Source organism: Trichechus manatus, unplaced genomic scaffold (genome assembly GCF_000243295.1).
Source record: "Trichechus manatus latirostris isolate Lorelei unplaced genomic scaffold, TriManLat1.0 scaffold00084, whole genome shotgun sequence".
NCBI classification, from domain to species: Eukaryota; Metazoa; Chordata; class Mammalia; order Sirenia; family Trichechidae; genus Trichechus; species Trichechus manatus.
Genome location: NW_004444020.1, coordinates 5082397 through 5090676, shown reverse-complemented (window position 1 = coordinate 5090676; position 8280 = coordinate 5082397). Strand labels below are relative to the sequence as shown.

At 51.3% G+C, this 8280-nt stretch overlaps 1 protein-coding gene across 3 annotated transcripts in view; it reads left to right on the top strand.

Moving 5' to 3' along the window:
* Positions 1-6827: 6827 nt before the first annotated feature.
* Positions 6828-8280, top strand: part of AMOTL2 (angiomotin like 2) — a 19899-nt gene continuing 18446 nt past the window's right edge. The window contains exon 1 of one of the 3 annotated variants that reach the window (XM_004381415.2): positions 6828-7080. The gene's annotated coding sequence lies outside the window, so the exon portion shown is untranslated. The remainder of the gene's footprint in view (positions 7081-8280) is intronic. The other 2 variants (XM_012556990.1, XM_012556991.1) reach the window with 2 other exon arrangements.

The window sequence follows — 8280 nt, the reverse complement described above, 5'->3', positions numbered from 1 at the left end:
GTGTATTGTTATTGTTATTAGTTGCTGTCAAGTCAGCTCCAACTTATGGCAAACTTACGTATAACAGAAGGAAACATTGCCTGGACCTGCGCCAGGTCTTTGATGTGTTTAAGCCCATTGTTGTGGCTATTAGGCACATAGTGTATGAGGGTAGAATAAAGACATTTTCAAATATGCAGTGTTTCAAAATATTTGCCTCCCACAGATCCATTCTTAGGAAGCTTCTATAACAGTAATCCCAGTAAGAGGAAGACAAGGAATCCAGGAAATAGGGGATCAAACAGAAAAGAAGTGAGGGAAGGCCTACAATGAAGATGAAGGGAGATCTCAAGGTGAAAGCTGTTTGGTGGGACCGGAGGGCAACCTGTCCCAGTTCTCCAGGAGGGATGCCACCAAGACCAAAACGGACCTGGTAGAATACCAATGGGTCTACATTCTTTGAGTGGAATTTTAGAGTTCTAATGGTTAAGAGCTATGGCAAGGTACAGCTGCTAACCAATAGGTCAGCAATTCAAATCTACCAGCCACTCCTTGGAAACCCTATGGGGCAGTTCTACTCTGTCCTATAGGATCGCTATGAGTTAGAATCAACTCAAAGGCAACGGGTTTAGTTTAATGGGTTTGCTCTGTCCATTTGGGCATAAATTAGTACTAAAGACAGAAAACCAAGCAAATGAAAACTAACTCCAATAGAAACAAAAATTTGTATAAGAAAGGAAATGTAGTCATGGCACACTGTTTGAGCCAGCTATTAATAATGTTTACATAGTCACAATAATATAAACATTAAATAGTAATTTAACCAAAAATGTCATGTAACTATATTAAGAGGATGGAGGAAGACAAGTGTTTGTGTGTGCGTGTGTGGTGTAGTGTGTAAAAGAGCTAAATCCTAATCTTTTATAGTAGCCAGTAGATAGATAATACTTAAAACAAGAACACCATGAAATAGAACATCTTTTTTCTATTTTTGAAATGTTGGTGTAAATAACAGAACTTCTAAAAGAGTTGAAAGTAGGTTTCTCTGTGAGTAACACTTGGTGGGGAGAAAATGGAACAGGCAACTGCTTTTTTGCATTATAAGCCTTGTAGTACTATTTGACTTTTAAACTTTTTTCCTTTTTCACCAAGGTATAATTAACATATAATAAACTATACCTATTTACAGTACACAGTTTGGTAAGTTTGACATATGTATACACCACAATCAAGATAGTGAGCATATGCACCACTTTAAAAGTTTCCTTGTGCCCCTTTGTAATCTCTTCCTCCCAAGATTACTCCTGGGGAGGGAGATATGGATGGCTGGAAGTGAGTAGTCACCCAAGAATGGCTCAACACTGCCTGCTTCTGTGTTAGAAAACCAAGGGAGTCTGTGCTTGGTTCCTTGTTTCCAGATCCCAGCCTAGGGCACACACATCACAGTCCAACTTGGCCTTCAGCACTCACCTTTAGAAGCACCTCCTGCAGGAAGCCTGCCATGAATCCCTCCATGGACCCATGCTCCCTTCCTTCAAGGTGGAACTCTCCACTCTGTAGTACACTTGCCTGTTTCTCCTCTGCACCCAGTGGCCTGTGAGCTCTGCAAGAATGGAAACCTCCTTAGATTCACAGGGACCTGTCTCAGAGTCAGTGCCCAGAAAATATTTGTTGAATGAAAACATAAAATGTACATGTATTCGTTTCCTCGGGCTGTTGTAACCAAGTACCACAAACTGGGAGGCTTAAAACAACAGAAAGCTATTCTCTCCCAGTTCTGGAAGCTAGGAGTCTGAAATCAAGGTGTCAGCAGGATCATGCTCCCTCTGAAGACTCTAGGGTGTCAGCAGGGTCATACTTGCCTCTTCTAGCTTCTGGTGGTTGCAGGCAATCCTTGGCATTCCTTGGCTTGTAGATGCATTACTCCAGTCTCTGCCTCATCTTCAAATGACCTTCTCCCCTGTGTGTCTGTGTCCAAATTTGCCTCTTCTTATAAATACACCTGTCATTGAGTAAGAGTTCACTCCAGTCAGGCATGACCTCAGCTTAACCTGATGACATCTGCAAAGGACCTATTTCCAGCTAAGGTCATATTCACAGGTACTGGGGATTAAGACTTCAACATATCTTTTTTGGGTGACACAATTGAACTCACAACAATGTGAAAGAATAGATGCATGAAAGGGTGAGTGTGTGAGTGAATGAATGCAGGTGTTTTCTCAATACCAACCATGTAAGTGTGTGTTAAAGACAGCATCTCTCTAAAGACCATGTGCAAGTCCAAGAGAGGCCAAAATGAGAAGAAAGGCCAGTAACGCAACTGGAGCCATTAGTCCATCCTCAGAGGACTCTGGGAGATCCCGTCCCCAGGATGAAACCCTGTCCCCAACATCTTCCCTCCCACCAGGGATCCAAGGCCCACCTTGGGAGCCCTAAGTGGAGTTGATCCCTTCAGCTGGAGACGAGGGTCACTAGGGGGCACTTTTCCATCACACTGGTCCTCCCCCAGCAGCCACAGAAATCTGTCCTGGATCTTTTCTACAAGAAGCCCTGCAAACCCAGATTCTACCTCAGTATTCCCTGCCATCTCTCACCAAGAACCAGGGGGTCTTTCCAGGCAACAATGGCATTTCCACCAGTCCAGGACCACTTGGTACAGGTAGCTTTGCAGAGAAGACAGGTGTCCGGGGTTAAGTTGAGATTTCAAAACGATCTTCCCACTTTCACTGCCCCAAAGGTGTCAGTCCCTAGGTCCCCACCCTCACCCCCTCCTCCTAACTGATGGCGGCCCAGCCAAGAATAAACTGAAGGCTGCACTCTTCCAATGTTTCCATTTATTCACCCATACCCATTAGACTCATCTTCTGTGCAGGATGGGGAATTGTGGAAGTTCTGGGCAGTAGGAGACCCCAGAGATTGGAGAGGAAATGGGAACGGTGGTCAGAGCCTCCACCGCAGTGTCAGTCCTCACCACTTGCAGGAGTCATCCGAGCCCTTAGCCTGCTGGAGCAGCAGAAGCAAAGGACCATGGAGAAAGGCTGGGGGCCAAGGAGCATGTGCATTTTGGAAAGTCAGAATTTCTTCTTTTTTTAGGGCCCTCTTATCTCAGCTACGATGGGGCCCAATTTCACAAATGTTCCAACTCAGGAGGAATCAACCCCCAAAGACATAGACCCCGTGAGGCAATCTGCACCTGATGCAGAGTTCAGGCCTGATGCCTGGGAGTGGAAGGGGGTGGCAGTAGAAGGAGGAAAGAAACCTAGAGGCAGAGGGGGAACATGGGTGTGGGGGCAGTGGACTGGGGCTTGCAGAAAGACAAAAAAAGGAAACCCCCAACTTGCTCTTCTTCCACTTTTGGAGCTGGTGCACTGAAACTTCCAATATCCAGGCTCTTCCTGTGAATTTGCTCTCTGCCTCAGATTCGGGTGGGCTTCCTGTTTCCCATAACCTGCCAAAGGAAGTGTCCAGCGGAGGCTAGAGGAGGAATTTCATAATTGGCACAGCTCTCCTTTGATGTTGCCACCTGGGCCAGAGACCCTCCTCCGCCGATTGACCACTTGGGAAGTAAAGAGGACCATTCCCTTCCTAGCTCCACGGGAGGGGCTGCTAGGGTCCAGCTAAGTACTCGCCTTCATATTCCCATTGGGTGCAGTGGGATGCAGCTGCATGACCAGATTGAGGCCATATCACAGGTCCACACCCAGGCCCAGGCTCCTGGTTCCCTGGCTAGGCCTTGTACACACCTACAATCCAACCACACCCCTGCAAGCTGCACTCAAGCCTGGCTCACTCTGAGAAATGGTCATCTCTGCATCTTTCCTGGGCATGATTCCAGACCCAGTCAGCTATACTACCATCTGGGAAGGATCTTTCCCTGCTGGGGGGGATGTTAGAAAGAGGGGGACGAGGTGTACCTGAGAGAGACAAAGCTGGGGGGAAAGCTCTGCCTCACCAGGTATCAGATACAGGGGCAGTGGTAAGCCTCTCTTCCTCTGCTATGAGCAAAGATTTTTGCATTAGTAGGAGGCAATCCAGCCTAGTGCCCACCTGTGCATGCCTGCCTCCAGCACATCTGAGCTGTGATCTCCTTCTCACCACCCTGCAGAGCCAGGTGTGACTGCCAGCTCAGGCAGGCTTCAATCCACTGGGGTCCCTACCCTGCCTGGGGAGGCCCTGCTCTCTATGCTTCTTGCAGAGAGGAGGAGAAAAGAAGAAGAAAAAGAAAAATTGCGTGTAAATTTCCCATCCAGGATTTGGAATCCCTACTCCCCCTCTGTTGCTCTGGTTGCCAGGCCCTCCCCATGCTCCTGAGCCCCAGGGACACAGAGGTGGGCGGTTACTTGGACCTCTTCATTGTCTGTAGCATGCTTGTCTACTCTAAAACATACCTCCTTGACTCTAGATGCCTTGAGCTGGCATCTTTCTGCAAACATCTCAAGAATGTTTGTCAGGCATTGTGTCAGGTGACTCCACAAATGCCCCTGAAAGATTGTATCACATGGCTTTTCCCCAAATTTTGCAACCCCAGAATTCACACACCCACACCCACTCTCACATCTCCACCAAGTGTTTCCAAGAAGAATGCTGTCTACCATCAGGGTAAGGCAGCCTGGGGACCTCTTCTCTCTTCCTTTTCATTTTTTGTATCTAGTTGGGACAGTGGGACATTGGCCAGAGCTCCTCTTTGTGAGGAGGTTCTCATATGGTCCAATGCCCCTCACTTTGGCACACATGGCTCGTTTTCTCGTTCATCTAAAATCCAATCCTTATTTGAAATGCAATATTTGGTTTCGAAGTAAACCACGTGCACACACACACACACTTTTTGGGAGAGCTTTACTAAAAAATCAACAATAGCTCTAGCTAATAAATAACTTTTTAAGCTTGCAAAGTTTTCTTGTCCCTGGTCCCCTCCAGAGGCTCTGGGAATTGCAAACTCCATGCTGGGGGGAGTGAAGGTGGTGAGGAGAACAGCCAGGGGTGGAAGTCAGTCCTGACCATCCTGGTGGACAACGGACAGCCCCCCACATGGACATGTTGAGAGACCCAGGGTGGTCAGGGCTCAGGAATAGAAGAGAGCTGTAGGGGCAGGAGGGGAAGGACAGGGGCAAAGTGTGTCAGAGAAGGTTTATGAAGAGGGTAGGGGATTTCCACAGTCACACGTGGATCAGCCTAGTGGGAAGCTGGGAGGAGGAAGAGTCCTGGGGGCAGATGAGGGGATTCCACATGGAGGAACTGCAGGAGCAGCAGAATCACTCACAGGGAGGGCCCCTGGCTGGAAGCGGTGAGGGATGAGGTGAAGAAGAGACTGAAACAGGGAGATGGCAGGTGGAGACAGGGAGTGCCCCCAGAGCCTGCCCTGCGCATCTAGGGAGCCCTGACTCAGTTGGTCACCGAAGAGTTTTGAGAATGAGAAACTGGGCAGTCCAGTGGTTACCTGGCTTCATCGTTTACTCTCTGTGTCACCCTGAGCAAGCTGCTTAACCATTCTGAGCCTTGGTTTCCTCATTTATAACACTGAGATGATAACAGAACTCCCTCAGAGGCTGACTGGGAGGTCTGAATGGAATGATGTGCGAAAAGTGAAAAGCGGGTGGTGGCTCACCCCACGCTCCGCGTAAAGGGACACTGGCGGCGGGTAATTCAGTTGGTTATAAAAAGAAAAATCCAGTGCGGTCGAATCAATTCCGGCTCACAGTGACCCTGTAAGACAGAGTAGAACTGCCCCACAGGGTTTCCAAGGAGCAGCTGGTAGATTCAAATTGCCGGCCTTTTGGTTAGCAGCCGAACTCTTAAGCGCCACCAGGGCCCCAATTCAGTTGGTTCCAAAAATCAAACTCATCGCGGTCGTGTCAATTCCTACTCATAGTGACCCCGTAGAACAGAATAGACCTGCCCCATAGGGCTTCCAAAGAGCGGCTGGTGGATTCAAACAGCCGACCTTTTGGTTAGCAATTCAGTTGGTTACGAAAAAAAAAAAAAAAACCCAAACCCGCTGCCGTGAAGTCGATTCCGACTCATAGCGACGGAGTAGAACTGCCCCATAGAGTTTCCAAGGAGCGGCTGGTGGACTGGAACTACCAACCTTTTGGTTAGCAGCCAAGCTCTTAACCACCGCGCCATCAGAACTCCATTCAGTTTGTTACCAAAAACAAACAAACAAATCCGTTGCCTTCCAGTTGATTCCAACTCATAGTGACCCTATAGAACAGAGAACTGCCCCCGAGTTCCCAAGGAGCGGCTGGTGGATTCGAACTGCCGACCTTACGGTTAGCAGCCAAACAACCAAGGCGCCACCAGGGCCCCACTCAGTTGGTTAGGTGGGTCAGATTAACCAGAAGATTTTTCAACCCAGACTTATATTTCCTGTGGCGACAGGTCCTAAAAGAGCTGGTGAATGTGTTTGTAAACAATAAAAGTGCAATTCAAAGGTTGCCGCTGGGCGTGAAAGCAATGGAGGTTAGGGACGAGGCTCGGTCGCAGAAAGCAAAGTCATTTCTTCGCCTGGGGCACAGTCCAGGCCAGGCTGATCTAGGCCTCTTTGCAGCTTCACGTACACTCACACGCACACACACACTGCGCTGGAATCCCCTCTCTGTATTGTCCTGTCAAAGGGTTTAGGGGTGAAGGAGTGAGAAGAAGGTGAGAACCTGGTGGGGGTGGGGGCGGTATGTGGTCCAGAGTTGGGAGAAAAATCGGCCCCAGCAGCTTCCACGGCAAAGTGCGGCCACGAAGACCCCTGAGCTGCGGAGGAAGGGAGCTCAGGGGCCGCCGGGCGCCGGGCCCGCAGCACCGCCTCCCCGGAGGAAGGCGGGCCGGGAGGAGGGAATGGGAGGAGGCGGAGGGCGGAGGAGGGTGGCGGGCTGCGAGGTTATTTGTGGTTCGCTTTGATCCCGAGGGGGAACCTGAAACGCTCACATTCCTGGCATAGCTGCCGCCTCTGGCGCGGGCCGACCCTGGGGCTGCGCGGCTGAGGCTGGGACAGCCAGAGCGTCGGTGCCACTGCCGGGTGCACACCTCCGCCGTCGAGCTGAGTCGAGCTGAGCCGAGCCGGGCCGGGTCGTTGGCTCCGACTGCCCCGGGCACCCGCGGGCCGCAGCGGTAAGGAAGGCCGCTTGGCGCTCCGGGGAGCGCGGGAGGCCGACAGAGACGCGCACCAGACGAAGGCCGAGCACTGGCGCAACCTGGCCTTTTCCGGGAGCCGGAGCCCCGCGGATTGAGCGTCCTCAACGGGCAGTGCGCCCTTTCGAGGTGGCCGCAAAGCCGGGCAGGGGTCTCTCCGCCCGGGTGGCAACGCGCCGTGCGCCCAGGGATCTGGAATCGCGCCAGTCCCCTGTGCTTGGGGAGGGGTCAGACTCTGGGGAGATCGGGGTCGGTGTTTTGGATCGCCGGTCGGGCAGCGGGCGCGGAACACGGCTGGAGGCGCCGCTTCGAGTTCAAGTTGCAGGGCCTTGGGGTTGGTTTGGTTAGACGGGGGTTACAGGTGTCTTTGCCCCCAACTAGCCCAAGAATTCCTCTTTGTCTTCCTTGGAAAATCTTCTCTGGAGCCACTAACCGGCTCTCACATAGAAAGAATGCAGCCTGCAGTCCAGCCCGGTGACGTCAGCGCTAGAGTATTCGGAAAACAAAGAGGGCTCGGGAGGGGGAGAGGCGAACCCCGGACGCTTAAAGACCTCTTCGGGCCGCGAGCTGCCCTCGCCCGCTTGCTCCTGGCGCACCGGTGGCCACCGAGTGCTTATGGTCAGTTGGGTATAGGGATAGGGCGGGAGCCCTGGCCGGGGTGCGATCTAATTTAGAGACTTTCGCTGATTCCTTGGGCGAGCGTGACCCCAGGCAAAGGCTGGAGATGCGTTCTTGCTTAGAAAGGGGGTGGGTAGATGGGTGGGTTTAGAGAGCAGGGCACGCTAGCGCATCATGAGGCTAGGGTCGCGGGCGCAGATTTTTAGTAACGGCTCAGCCCTTTGGTATCCGAAAAGATGTGCACCCGAGGGGCCTGACGGACGCAAACTCACGGATGAGAAGCCCCAGGGGTGAGCTCTGCTGTAAAACATAGTGTTGGGGGCCTGGAATCTGATGGGAGGAGGATTCTGCATTCCTTCTTGCCGCTCCCCGGCCTTCCTCAGAGACAGCCCAGACGGTGATTAACTTAGGAAATGCCGTAAAGGTGACGAAACTCCAGGGCAAATTGACCCGTTTGCTCATTTTGCCGCTGGAAAACTCTGAGGTCTTGAATCTCTACTCGTGTGTGTGTGTGTGTGTGTGTGTGTGTGTGTGTGTGTGTGTGTGTGTGTGTGTGTGTGT